The sequence below is a fragment of the Coturnix japonica genome, chromosome 32 (assembly GCF_054131305.1).
Source record: "Coturnix japonica strain WE chromosome 32, WE-NBRP24, whole genome shotgun sequence".
Classification (NCBI taxonomy): Eukaryota; Metazoa; Chordata; class Aves; order Galliformes; family Phasianidae; genus Coturnix; species Coturnix japonica.
The window spans coordinates 1,312,103-1,326,301 of NC_140694.1; the positions used below are offsets into that span (position 1 = coordinate 1,312,103).

The window sequence follows — 14,199 nt, forward strand, 5'->3', positions numbered from 1 at the left end:
GAGCCCTGGATACATTTGTACTTCCTTGTCGTTCACTGCTTCATCTTACATGGGAGACAGCTTGCCAAGCAACCCAGCGCTGCAGGAACGTCCCTGGCGCCCAAGAGAGCAAGAGCAGCATGCTCCTGAGGCCAGCCTGCTTTTCCACTCCTTATCGCTCACGGTGAACATACAGCATGAAGTCACGGTGATGCCAGAGGAGTGGGAGCCTTGGGAGGACCCGCAGCGCCCACCTTTCACCAGCTCTGTCTGGGTAGAGGAAGGCTGCTAGCTGCGCACCGATGAAGATGACGAGTGAGCACCCTGCAGTGGGGTCATGTCGGCGCCCGCATAGTGGCCCGAGGTGGTAGTGGATAGACCGATAGTTATAAGGACAGGTTGTTTCAATAATAAATCGTTTCAGTTGTCACTTCAGTTTGGTCATTCAGTCCTTTCCTTGAGGGCGAGATCTCAGATGCGATTTTAATTTTGCCAGTGAAAACGTGCAAGGCTTTGGCTTGGTTGAACGAGGTGTACTCCCGCAGGGAACTCATCCCGATACTTCCATCACCCGCCCCTCATCCCGCCCCGCTCGGCCCTGGCTCCGCCCGGCTCCCCGGGCCGCGGCTGCACGGAGGGCGGTGTGAGCGGGGAGCGCGTCCCGTGCCGAGCCGACAGCCGCCCCATAGCCGTGCCGCCATGCTGCCAAACACTGGGTAAGGCGACCCGGGCTTTCCTCCTTCCTTCGGCGGTGCCGCGAGCTCTGAGCCACAGGAGCTGCCGGGGCAGAGCTGGGGCCGGGGCCGGGGCCAGGGCTGGGGCCGGGTGGAGGGACAGACGCGTGCTCCGCAGCCCCTTGAGGGCGATGGGACGCGGGGTGGAGGCCGCGGCCGGGCACGGTGGCCCCGGAGCGGCTGGGTCGGACCCGGAGTCCCGCTCGGTGCTGTTTGCTCACAGGCCGAGCTGTGTGCACATCCGGAGGGCAAAGTGCGGCTGTGGGTGTGCTGCGGAATCTGAATTGAGTGACTGCTGCGGCGTTATTTCTGCGCTGCTAATGAACGGGGACATACGTTGACCTTATTCGTTCCCGTGTGTTGCAAGCAGTAGTCATGAGATCCTGTACGAGTGCAGAAAGCGCCCACGGTGCAGCCTGTGGGCTGCCCTGGTTGCGGCCGTGCCTGCTGCAAAAGGAGCCCACCTGCATGATTCTAACTCCCTGAACCTGTCCAGTTAACATTTCTCTTACCCCTTAGGCTGGTCAACCATCCAGACTATTATGTATTTACTTGGATACAAAAGTATTTTGAGAGATGGTAATGAAAGCCTTGCTAATGGTGTCAGCTGTTATCACTTTGGCCTCAAATCCTTTCATTCTATCACAGAAGTCAATCAGGTTCACCAGGCTTGATTTTACCTACTGAGATTGATGATGCATTGGAACATGCTGCCCAGGGTAGTGGTGAAGTCACCATCCCTGGTGATGTTCAGGAAGGGTTTAGATGTGGCACTGAAGGACATGGTTTAGTGGCCATAGTGGGGATGGGTTGAAGGTTGGACTATATTGTCTTTTCCAACCTTCCAAGTTCTAAGATTACCTCTCATCTATGGCTAGTTTCTCATGTCCTGGTAAACCATGCTCCTAAGCAAGGCACTACCAGTGTCTGCTCTCACTGAATCACCCATGCCACTCAGCAACGCCTTTTCCTTGTTCATGCTCTTCCTACCCACATTATAGCAGATAAACAAGTTGCCACTGGCTTCCCTTGCAAGTCTCAGCTGCAGGTGAACTTTGGTTCTCCTCACACTGTGCTGATATGCTCATGCAATATTCCCAGTTCCTTTTTATCTCACTGGTGCTTCCACTCTGTGTGACACCTTTGTACACAGGGGCTCAGTCACAAGTCGTTTGCTCAGCTGTGTCAGCCTGCTGGTTGGTTGGACAGACTTGTGGGGATTTATTGGGTTAAATGCAGTTACTTGCAAACTGAGTTTTACTGTGAAAGCCTTAAGGAAAATCATGGTCATTTTTGAAAATCTGATTTTTGGCTCTTGTCTTTGGCACCCTGCATTGGGATTGTGATCCTGGACTTTGCCTTTACAGCGTGTTGAGCTACTGGTCCTCTGTGTTCAGAGGGCCAAAAGAATTAAATTACAGAGAGCTGCACTGAGTATCAAAACGTTAGAATTGGTTGGTTTTGTTGTTTTTAGAAGTCACTCCTTTTCTGCTTTTGGAGAATGCAGCAGTTCTGTTTTGGGCAGCCTTGGATTATTGTACAAAAAGTCTTCAGTGGTGGTGAAAGGCTTTTCTGTAGCTTTATCCATTTATTCTGTATTTTGGGTCTGATTTCCTTGTAAAATGTTGAAGGCAGTTGCCTCTTGCTAAGACTGCAGTGATTGTTTTTGTCCCCAAAGACTGCAAGAAGTCACTGAGTTCCAGATTTTGCTTTGTTCCCCCTCTTGTTTCCCCTCTACTTCCTTCACATCTTCAGGAAACTAGCAGGCTGCACGCTCTTCATCACTGGTGCGAGCCGGGGAATTGGCAAAGCCATTGCTCTGAAGGCTGCCAGGGATGGTGCAAACATTGTGATCGCTGCCAAGACAGCAGAGCCCCATCCTAAACTATCTGGGACTATCTACACATCTGCAGAAGAGAGTAAGTTGTAATCAGGGTGGGCTTCAGACTGTGGGCTGTGTGTGTGTGTCATTGCTTAGTTCTTGTGTATGAGTGGGAAACTGCTCTGACTCTCCTAGCTCCCATTCAGCTTTAAAAGAATGAGCCCAAGTGCTTCTCCTGCCTCCCAGGAATTCTGTGAGGTATTGAAGTTTGATGTTAATGAATATACATGTGCATAAAGGTAAAAATGTTATGTTAATTAAAATGTGTGGTGAGCCATGTACATTCTCAGTGTTAGGATTTTGTTGTGGCATCCCTATTCATTATGCAGTATGTAAAAGAGTCAGAGTTTGAAAGGTGTAATTTTTAATGCATTCACTGAATGAGAAAATCTCAGTAGTCAGTTTGTGCAGTCTGAGAGACAAATTCTAAGTGTGCTTTTTTCTAATCACGCAGTTGAAGCAGCTGGAGGAAAGGCATTGCCATGCATCGTTAATGTGAGGCAAGAAGAGCAAATTATCAGCGCCGTGGAGAAAGCTGTGAAGACATTTGGAGGTATGCTGAGGGGCAGGGGAGTCTACCAAGCAGATTATTCAATGAAAAAGAAGAGGAAAGAACAGCCTAACCTGCTTTACTCCTGTTTTTTCTTATTTCACTGCTAATGTGAGGTGACTTACTTTAAAACCAGGGATTGATATTTTGGTGAACAATGCAAGCGCCATCTCTTTGACCGGCACTTTGGAAACAGAAACCAAGAAGGTCAATCTTATGATGGATGTCAACGTACGAGGAACCTACCTCACGTAAGTGCTGAGGCAAAGCCATTTTGACAAAATGTTTAATGCTGTCTCAGTTTGTCTGAGATCTTGGTGCAGAGAGTAATAATAACTAAACGCATATATACTGTATTATTTTTCAAATGTGGTTTTAAAAATGAGATAAATATGTGAGCAGAAGGTAAGAAATATGGGACTAGATGATTCTCTACACTGGTAATCTGGCTTGTTAGCACATCATGGTTTACTCCCTTTCCAGAACTATTACAAGGAGACTATTGCTTCCGAACATCTGGAATATCTGCTTTAGTAGAAGTTGCTGCACAGCTTGGAGGATGCAGCCCAGCTGTTAGACATGAATGCTATTCCTGAGATAAGTGAGATAGGACAGGTTTTTTTTCTGTTCTTTTCATCAGTTAAATACTTGACTACAAGGGAAGGGTTTCAGCTCACCATTGGACCTTTGTGAAAGTGAAACTACTGCTCTGCTGTAGTGGTAAATGTTCTGTAAAATAAGAGATGACTGTCTTGCTTGATTCCTCTCTTCCAGGTCTAAAGCGTGCCTTCCCCACTTACGGAAAAGTAAGAACCCCCATATCCTGAACCTCAGCCCACCTCTGAATATGAAACCCACGTGGTTCAAAAATCACTGTGGTAAGTAGCATCCATTGCCTTTGCTGTTATGTGTTGAGAAATGTGTGAGTAACTAATGACGTGTGCAGGAGCGCCAGCCAAGAATTCCAGATATTGTGTTTTTAGTGCTCACAAGAGACTGACAGGAATGGTTCCTAAGAGTGTTTTGCACTGAAAGAAAAGGTGAAAGAAAATTGTTTTCTGATAAAACACAGTACAAATCTCATGCCCCTAGCGTGGCCTTTATATTTCCAAGAAGGTTCTGCAGGTAAGAGATAAGAGTTTTTCATAGGATTTCTTAATACTACACCATGTTTTCTATTCCCAATAGAGATAGGAAGGCAAAATCTTTTTTTCTCTATGCTTCCACATTTGATTTGATAGCGATAAAGCTCATTGCTGTCTTTTTAAATAGAAATTATCTTTGAGGAGTGAAGGAGGCCCCAATTGCATCTTTGGGCTAGAATATATGTTGCTCATCTTAAACCTGTGGATTATCTTTTAAACTTCAACACTTGGAACATGGTTAAACTCCTCTTGCAAGTCCATGTTCCTTCTCCGCAACATCCCCTTCTCAGAGTATACAAAAAGGATTTACAACGTGCTTTTTTCCTTTTTTTTTTTCCCTCCCCAATTCAATACTCATGTAAAAGGGTCAGTTTGTATCTGAAGGGGGTGGTAGGAGCTGGGAGAGTTTCTGTACTGTAGGAAGATGATGCTCTGACCCCAGAAAGTTGATTTTTCCGTGACTTACATCCTTCAAACTAAAATTCTATGTGTAGACTAAATATGTATCCTACTAAATATGGGATTTTTGTGTGCTTTTTGTAGCCTACACAATTTGTAAATATGGCATGTCCATGTGTGTCTTGGGAATGGCAGAAGAATTTAAAGGAGAAGTTGCTGTCAATGCTTTATGGCCTAAAACAGGTGATTATTTTGAATTGTTGTGTTTTGTCCTATACAGGTGGTCTTATTTAGGACTGATTCAGGACACCGAGCACTTCTGTGTATTTTTTTGTGATCAAAGATGTTGTGTGGGTATTGGCTTTCTTTCCTAGTTCTCACTGTTGCCTTCCTGTTTTCACTTAAACTTACCTTCAGCCTGAGCACATTCTGCTTTTTCTCCTGTCTTGTCACTGCTCCTTTCAACATGACTCAAACTTTGGTTTGCACACCATCCCTGAGTAGTATTGGACATTTATGTTAATATTTAGAATCCCCAGCTAGTTAGATTGCCAGGAAATAGATGAAGCTGACAAGATATGTACCTCTGTAGATGTAAAAAAAAAAAAAAAGTTTTGGCTGAGTGGGAAATCAATTGCTTTTTCACACAACCATCCAACACTTCTTGCAAGTCACAGCACACTGAAGGGCCGCATAGCAGAAAAATAACTTGGTGTGCCCATCTTATACTAGCTCCAGTTTATTGTCCATGGGTCAGTGAGGACCAGGGCTGCTGTTGAAGGTTTTGTAGCTGCTGAACAAAGAGACCAGTGTCTTGAAAGCATTAGAAGCAGTAAGTGAGCTTTCAAAATTTGTATGTATCAGTGTTTCCTTGATGAAAACTGTTCATGTTCTGAAGTATAAAAGTTTGTAATGTTCAGTCTAGGAAGAAAAATGTTGTTTTGAAAGGTTTATCTGCCAAAACAAAAGTTAACTACTTTAGAGAGTGAGAGAGGTGACTTCTGTAGTATCTACATTACAATTACAAAGTTTTTAATTTAAAGAACATCATATATATGTGATCAGCTTCAATGCTGGAGATTGACACTGTGCTAGTATGGTTCTATTGGTTCATCCAGCTCCTTGAAACAAGAAAATATGCTGATAGTGAGATGTTACGAGCTCTCGATTTAACTAAAAGTGAAAGAGGTAGCCTGCCAAAAGGATGTAAGAGTGTGAATGAGTAGTAGAGGTACTGCAGGGTCAAAGTGGAAGATGCTGTATGTATGAATTAATGGAAAACCAGCAGCACTTTGTATGAAATAGATGGAAGGATGTGCAGATTGCAGGACAGTAGATGGTTTTTCATATCAGTCTTTGCCCATAGTTTTGCTATATTTAGAACAATAATAATTGGCTGTAATGTGAAAGTAGAGGAGCATAAGCCAGGAAAAGTTTGAGTTTGTGCTATTGGGTTTCTCATCTTTAACTTAGAGTCACTTTGTTATCTCACAAGTTATTGTGGGTCTAAAATTGAGATTTTCAGTATGGTAATGGCTGCAGAAAATGTTAATTGCTGATGCACATTCACTTTGAGAAAGATAGTTGTCCTGTTAGTTTTTCATGTCCTGAATAAAGCCAGAGGAAGTCTTTGTGTGGAAAGTATTGATAGAAGCATTGAATAATATGAATATTACAAGGAGTTCTTCCCTTTATTCCTCTTTTGGTTCCTTTAATACTTTTCAAGTAAGGGAATCTTTACACTTTGAGGATTGTTTGCTGGTTGACCATTCTTCGCTGGTTGATGGTATTTCACAGTTTAGTCTTCTCATGATTTACTTTCATGTGAGAGGAGAATAAAGTTTATGCATTTGCCAAAGAGATGAGTATGTGATGTCATTAGTGTTAAACTTGTAATTTCCTGTCCTCTGAATTTTCCAGCCATACATACAGCTGCTATGGATATGCTGGGAGGATCCGGAATAGAGAAGCAGTGCAGAAAAACAGACATAATTGCAGATGCTGCATATTGCATTTTAACAAAGCCGAAAACTTTCACTGGAAACTTCATTATTGATGAAGTTCTACTGAGAGAAGAAGGCGTTAAGGATTTTGATGTCTATGCAATTGCACCAGGTAAAAGAGATCTTTAAAATGAGAAGTTTGCGAAGGAAGGAAGGCCATATGGGGAATATGGATATATTCCTTTGACTCAGTCAAAAGATGCTTTGCCTCACGTTTGAGAATGTGGATTCTGGGAAAGCACATAATAGTCCACTGAGGCTCTAATAATCAATGCCTATATAAATATATATATATATATATATATATATATTTTAAACCCATTAGCAAAAAGAAAATAGACCTGTGTTGTATTAGGCGAAATCGGACCCTCGGGATGTAACGTGATAGGCCCTCCCCTGCTGGGTCATGCATATGTAAAAAAGATAAGGATGAAACTGGATACCTATATAAGGGACCCTCACATTCCAATAAACGCCATTTTACAGCTCACCATATTGGTGTAACAAGCAGCTGTGACTTGGTCGGGGCCGTCGATACACATTCACAAAGGGACTTGACTTTCCAGGTTACCAGACCGAGGTAACAAATGGTGCCCCGTGTGAGGCAAAGTCCTGGAGGTGAGTGTGCGACGGCTAAAACCGCGCTGACGGACGCGGTATCCACGGTTCGAGCCCGTGGAAGCACTCTCGGTGGGGTGCAAAGGGGAATGCAGCGCTGCGCCTATCCTACGGCCGATAGTTCGTAGAAGACCAGGAAGACTTCAGGTCTCTGGGTAAATGTATTCCGTCATTAGAGTAGTATTGCAACTTTGTAAAACCTACTATGGTAGGAAAGCTACGCCTTCTAAGAAGGACATTGCAGTCGTCATTAGTTGTCTTGAAAAGGAGAGGGAGCTTTCCTCTCCTCGGGTGATTTTGGATCACAATAAGTGGGACTCTAACTTTTTCGCTCTTTGAGCACGCAATGAATGAGCAAAAAGCTTCTGAGCTCAAAACGTGGGCATTGGTGCTACGGGCATTGAAAGCGGCTCGGAAAGAGGGGAAGACTGAAACTCAGGTTGGGACGGCGGAATGTGGGTCGGGAGGCTTTTTCTCTTGCAGATGTGAGGATTTGAAAGACAAAGACAAGGTGGCGCGAGCCATCCCGACCGCACCCATCACTCCGGCTGAACAACAAGCAGATGGCCCCGTCCAGCAGCATTCCACACATTCCACATCCTTATCTCTTGACCAGCAGAAGCCTTCCTCGGAGGCCCCATCACGGTATCCAAAGCAACCTGCGTTCCTTCGCCCATCCTTGGGGGTGGGGAAGGGGAGTGAGCAGGGGCGGGAGGATGGGTCCCTTCCTCGAGATGGGATGTGTTGTGGGTGTGGTTCTGCCCCGGGGGGCGGGGTGGATAAGACTAACCAAGATGGAAGCCAATCCGCATCAGCGGGGGCGGAGGCAGAGGCGTTCCTAATCATCATAACCCTTCCCCAAGAGGGTGGGCTACTGGTCCAGCTCTACCTGGGGGGAGGGAGAGGGGAGAACAAGAGCGACCAAGTCTCGGATTGGTCAAAGATAAGGGAGGCATTCCTTTTTATCGTTAATTGGGGGCCCGGTCAGGGGGCCCCGGGCTCGAGTGGAGCCTCTGAAGCAGAAACAAGTCCAGCTGTCGAGCGAGCCACGGCAGCCCGAGCTGGAGTCAGTTAAACTCCTGCTGACAACTTGGAGGAGAGGAAGAATACTTAGGATAAACTGTATTGATTATTAACTGTATTGATTATTGTCACTCTCTTTGTGATTGTTAAATGTTTATGGTATATGAAAGTATAAATGCAAATGGTGTATGGAACTGTTAATGTAATAGGAATGTGTAAACATGAATGCGATATGGAAGTGGAATTATTAATGTTACATGGAAGTGTAATTGAGGGTACGAGTTGTGGAATTATGAAAAACAAAAAACAGCAAAAGGTTACAGAAGAACAGTGAGTTAAAATATTGAATGTGATCTGCTCTAACCAGAGAAGTTTAAGTGCCAGCAAGAGAACGCAAACCCCCGCGCTGCCCCCCCCTCACTGCTTACCCCCCCCCCTCCCTCGGCTCCGCCGCTTGTGAAAGTAAACAAATCGTTACTTCTGAATGGGGACAAAAGCAAGACATTAGAAGTATCTCTTGCTAGTCGGAGCAAGAATGTCTTCATTTTCTCCCAATAATATACACATTTAGGGGACTAGGGTAGGGACTTGGACAAATTTGTTGATGGAGCTTGAAATTGTATGGAGGGGGAATTGTGGTGGTGGAGTTGGATGGAACGGTGGCAGCCGTACTAGAGCAGGTCCTGAAGATCCCAGGATGAGTTTTGCCCGTAGTGGGCTGAATGCAATGTGCACACAGCAGTGCAAAGATATTTGTTTTCTGACAGTTACAAGTGCATCTCACTCTATACTGCATCAAGAATTACTATACTACCCATAGATGATTTTTGTAACTATAGTAGGAGTAGGTCAACAAGAAAAAGCTTACCAATTAAAAGAAAAAAGAAGAAAGCTAAGGGTGAAGCAAGTAACGATAGAAATAAGTGACTATAGCTGTTAATAACTTTTCTGAGTAGTTTGTATTGTAGAGAGATCTAATATAGTGGTTTGTTATCTTTTAAGAACAGGTGTTTCACCTGGGCTCTGTATCATGCACTGGCCATGCATATATGGAGCACATTTGAAAAAACCTTGCAATCTCTAGCAAGAATTAAAACAGGAGAAAATCTGTGATGGGTGAGAAAGGCAAAGTGCACTTTGAAGCAGGGGACGCCCTGCAGGCACTGCCTATCGCATCCATCACTATTGTATTCCTTCTCTCTCCTTTTGGTGGTTTGCCACCTCATAGTTATCGATAAGTAATAATACATTAGCTTAGAAATTTCCATTTATAGAATTGTCTAAAATGAATGCTGGAATGAGTGTGTATATGTCAACTCAAAAATTATGACGTTACATGTAATCTTCTGTTTAGTGTATTATCAGTGAAGGTTTTGATTGAGTGATGGTTATGTTAACATTTAAGTCCCCTGCAGCTCAGCGACACTGGGCCACTGCCATCGTGGTCCTTGGTGTGCTGCGACACATCAAGACAGACAATGGCTCGTGCTTCATCTCGAGATCTACTCAAGGAGCATTGGGGAATATCTCATTCAACAGGCATCCCTGGGAATTCCCAGGGACAAGCATTGTGGAAAGGGCCAACCGTCTCCTGAAGGACAAGATACGTGTCCTTGGGGAGGGGGAGGGTCACAGAGGTAGGATCCTGATAGCCCAGCAGGCAGAAGTATTGGCACAGCACATTATGCAATCAATCATTTTGAACGAAGAGGTTATGCCACAGTAAAGGAAAGAGAATCGGAAAAATTTTATGGGTCCCGTCAAGAAGAATAAAACCTGATGCAGTGATCACCCAAAAGGGCGGTCTGGGAAAAACAGAAAACTAATCGAAATCTGAGTACTTTTCTTTCAGGCATGCTGTTTTACAGAAAAAAGCTGCAATAGATTTCCTGCTGCTGGCTCAAGAGGCACAGGTGCAAGGACTTTGAATGAGAAAATGGAGTTCCAGCAGATATATGAGAAGCTTTGAGCAGAAGGATGAACTGTATAATATAACCAAAGATGCCTTGGACATATTGATTAGAACACCACTAACATTGTTAGACACTGCACCACATACCTCTGCATGTTTACGTCACTTTTTAAATAACTCACCACAAAAAATTATATAAGTACTAACACTTTTATATATTAGGATTAGGATTGGCGCTTGCATTGTAACGGGGCATGGTTTTGTTAAGCATGGGGAGAGGGAGATGTTGTATTAGGCGAAATCGGACCCTCGGGATGTAACGTGATAGGCCCTCCCCTGCTGGGTCATGCATATGTAAAAAAGATAAGGATGAAACTGGATACCTATATAAGGGACCCTCACATTCCAATAAACGCCATTTTACAGCTCACCATATTGGTGTAACAAGCAGCTGTGACTTGGTCGGGGCCGTCGATACACATTCACAAAGGGACTTGACTTTCCAGGTTACCAGACCGAGGTAACAGACCTGCACCACAAGTGCATGTATTACTATTTACCAAATAGTGAGATAGTGTTTCTTCATCTTCAGATGTTTCTGACTGAATCTGTAAGAGGCTTCTGGGTCTGATTTTAAATGTACCAGAACCTAAACATGTCACCTCGTCTTCTTTCAACCTGTAGTTCATTTACTGGTAAATTGAGGTGCTGTTGCCTTCAGAATGGATTCCTGTTTGTGCTGTTCACCCTTACTTGGGCTTACTGTTATTGTTCAACTCCCCTTTAGGTCACCCCCTGATGCCTGACTTCTTCTTGGATGCTGAAACTGACATGACAGCCACATAATCAGAAGGCCGTGGAAGGGCAACCTCTGCATGTACATGTCGATTATTTGTGATGATAATGAATGCCTCCTCTATTTCAAGTTACTTTTGGACTACATTCAAGCTATGTGGCAAAATCTCTTGTATTTGGGCTGTTTGATTTATGGAAGTGACTTTAGTGTCTGCAACTTTCACAGTTCATAATCAGCACCTTGTTTTGAACAACCTTTTTGCTTTTTACCACCAGAGTTAAGTGGCATGAAGATTATGAGTAAATATTGCTGTAAAAAAATCACAAGCAATCAGCATATTTTGCAGGAGTGTTACATCTTTCTTGCAGTGTGAGAACTTGAGAAGCTTCTATTCCTACATGAAGTTCTCACAGTCGTACATGATGTGAATGTCTACAAGATGAAATAGAGAAGTTGTTTTTTTACAAAAGCATCAGGTTCACTTTTTCAGAATAGTGATGTTTCTATTGGAGGGCAAATAGGAATACTGAATATGTTTTATAGGAGTGCCAAAACAAATATAGGAAAGAAAGAGGCTAAGTTTGAAAAGAGCCCAGTTCCCTTGAAAATACTATTTGTGAGTGTGCACTTAGACTTTTCTGCCAGGAACTGATACTGCCAACTGCCCAGATCTCCAACACAGTAGCAATTCACTGAGTAGAATAATTATTTCCTGATACACTGACCTTCTGCATGGCTTTTAGGGGCTGCTAAGCATTACATGCCTTATAAATTGCAAATGCTCTTTCTTAATGTTAAATGAGCACATTCACTGCAGTGTAGAAAGTTGCTGATTAAAGTAGTGAATTGATTCACACCTTAGAAGCTTTTGCAGAAGAACTGCTGAAAACATATATATTCTTAGAAAGATAAGTGAGATAGAGCGTTCCAGCATTTTACAGAGAATCCATCTGTTTCTTTTAGGTGCTTCACAGGCATCAGGTGGAGCCAAGCTTAATAAAGAATCAGCTTCAGCGGGGCCTGTTGCAGAAACATTCAGAGTTATTCAGGGAGAACTCAATAAAGAAACAGTGAAATCCACGCAGGGCGTCTTTCAGTTTGAATTGTCAGGTAAGACCATCACTTGTAAAATTCTCAAATGCTCACTTTCCTAGCAAGAGTCAGTCTGTATTTTCACATGTAAATACTTGTCTTTTATAACTGGTCTAGGAACAGGGACATCTTTGGGTGTGCTCTGTAAGATGCTGCCTTTCAGAGCCAACTTCAGCACATGTGGGATTTACCCTGCTGCTGTTGTCACAGGGAGATGCTTTCTGCATCAGCAGCATGTGCTGCTCTTTTGGGGACTGTGGTGTGTTTTCCTGGTGTTTCATTTCTGCTGTGTCACCCTGCTGGCCGTGCTGCACAGGGTCAGCATGTAGTTCTGTTCCAAACCCCTGCTGCCTCCAGCTCCACCAGCAGCCACTGCCTTGTCCCCTGACACTGTGGCACTGTGGGGCATCTGCTGGGGCTGACCTTGTCTGCACAGAGAGCGCGGGGCAGCTTCTGGCACAGCACCTCCAGCACGTCTAGCACGAAGATGGGAGAGAAAAGCAGGCGGGGGTAGCAAAGGGCAGGGCACATCAGTCCTTGTGGTGCTGCCACAGGTTCTCCCTGTTCCACTCAGGTGATGAAGGAGGCACTTGGTACCTTGACCTGAAAACCAGCAGTGGGAGTGCTGGGTTTGGGAAGCCTCCTGCAGCAGCTGATGTTGTGATGAGCATGTCGAGTGGCGACTTTGTGAAGATGTTCACTGGTGAGTAACAAACGGGTTTGGCAGAACTGAGGCAGCTACTGGTGGCAGGAAACATCTTGCTGATGGATGAGCTGACAGGCTCACCTCTCTTTGTGGTCTTGGAATTGGATGAGCTGTAGCTGGAAGTGCATGGCCTTTAAATTCCCTTCCAACGTAAGTCACTCTGTGAGTCCATGATTTTATAATAAAAATATCTACTGCTTTGTTCAGTAGCTATTGAACTTTTCAGAGTGTAGCTTCAGAAAGCATCCAGTCAATCTGTTGAACCTCTTTTCTGATGCTTTTACAGTAGAACTTGGTAGCAAAGTAACTACTATATGATATCACAATCTCCAGTTCCTTTCCTTTTCCTGATGATTCTGTGTCTTCTTTTTAGGTAAACTAAAGCCAACCATGGCCTTCATGTCAGGAAAATTAAGGATTAAAGGTAGCATTGAAGCTAGAGAAGATGCTGACGCAGTTTAATGCTAAACTGTGAGGGAGAAGCTGTACCAGCAGAACATCCAGCCTTTCTTTTATAATAGCAGTGCTACATTTTAAAACGATAATCTACTTTTTTCTCTTTTTTTGTGTGTATAACAACTGTGGATAAAATGCTGATCTGTTAGAGAAGATCTAATTTAGTTTTATTAAGACTGAAAGGTGTTTGTGATTAAACAATTCCTTCTTGAGAATACTTCTATTATGTAACTGGTGTTTTCCTTTCTTACACTCCTTTGGAGCAATGCAACACACCTGAAGTGGATTTTCTTTTACATATTTGCTTGCATGCGTGCATGTCCCATAAGAAGTCTGGGAGGAGCAAATATCACCTTGCAGATCTTCACACAAACACACCCCCAGCCCAGACTGCCACAAACAAGGTAATCCCTCCCACAGCACCTGCGTGCAGCACCAGAAGGTTTAAACTACAACATGTTTACAGGCACATCACCTTCCCTCTTTAGCATGGAAAGAATGGAAACTCATGAGAAAAAGCACAAATGCTCTCTAAGGGGACAAGAGCACAGATCCTCCTCCTGGTTCAAGAGCACGTGCAAAGCCAGAGGTAGCAACCTCACAGTGTTGCCAACAGAACTGCTCAAAATGTAGGGCATTTTACTCCTAAGTATGTAGAGAATATTTCAAGACTTAGAATTTATTTTCTAACTCGTGCAATGGTCAAATAGTTTATAGTCTTCAAAGCCTGTGCTCAAACAAAATTATTTGTGCTGTAAAGGTTCCATCCCTGTTGAATTCTGGTAATAATACAGAGAATGTTGAATTCACTTATGCACTCTGCAGTCCCAGCGCCATGAAAAACATGAAGGAACTTTCCTTTTGAGGTGACAGCTTGCCTGTGGCTGTGTGGTTGTTCCCACAC

At 43.9% G+C, this 14,199-nt stretch overlaps 1 pseudogene across 1 annotated transcript; it reads left to right on the forward strand.

Moving 5' to 3' along the window:
• The first annotated feature begins 635 nt into the window (after nucleotides 1–635).
• Nucleotides 636–13,450, forward strand: LOC146755433 (hydroxysteroid dehydrogenase-like protein 2; annotated as a pseudogene). Its single transcript, XR_014938076.1, has 12 exons — nucleotides 636–695; nucleotides 2,469–2,632; nucleotides 3,050–3,148; nucleotides 3,282–3,396; nucleotides 3,920–4,023; nucleotides 4,834–4,932; nucleotides 6,610–6,804; nucleotides 11,033–11,118; nucleotides 11,605–11,620; nucleotides 12,005–12,151; nucleotides 12,708–12,836; nucleotides 13,213–13,450. The product of XR_014938076.1 is annotated as a hydroxysteroid dehydrogenase-like protein 2 (transcript).
• The last annotated feature ends 749 nt before the right edge of the window (nucleotides 13,451–14,199 follow it).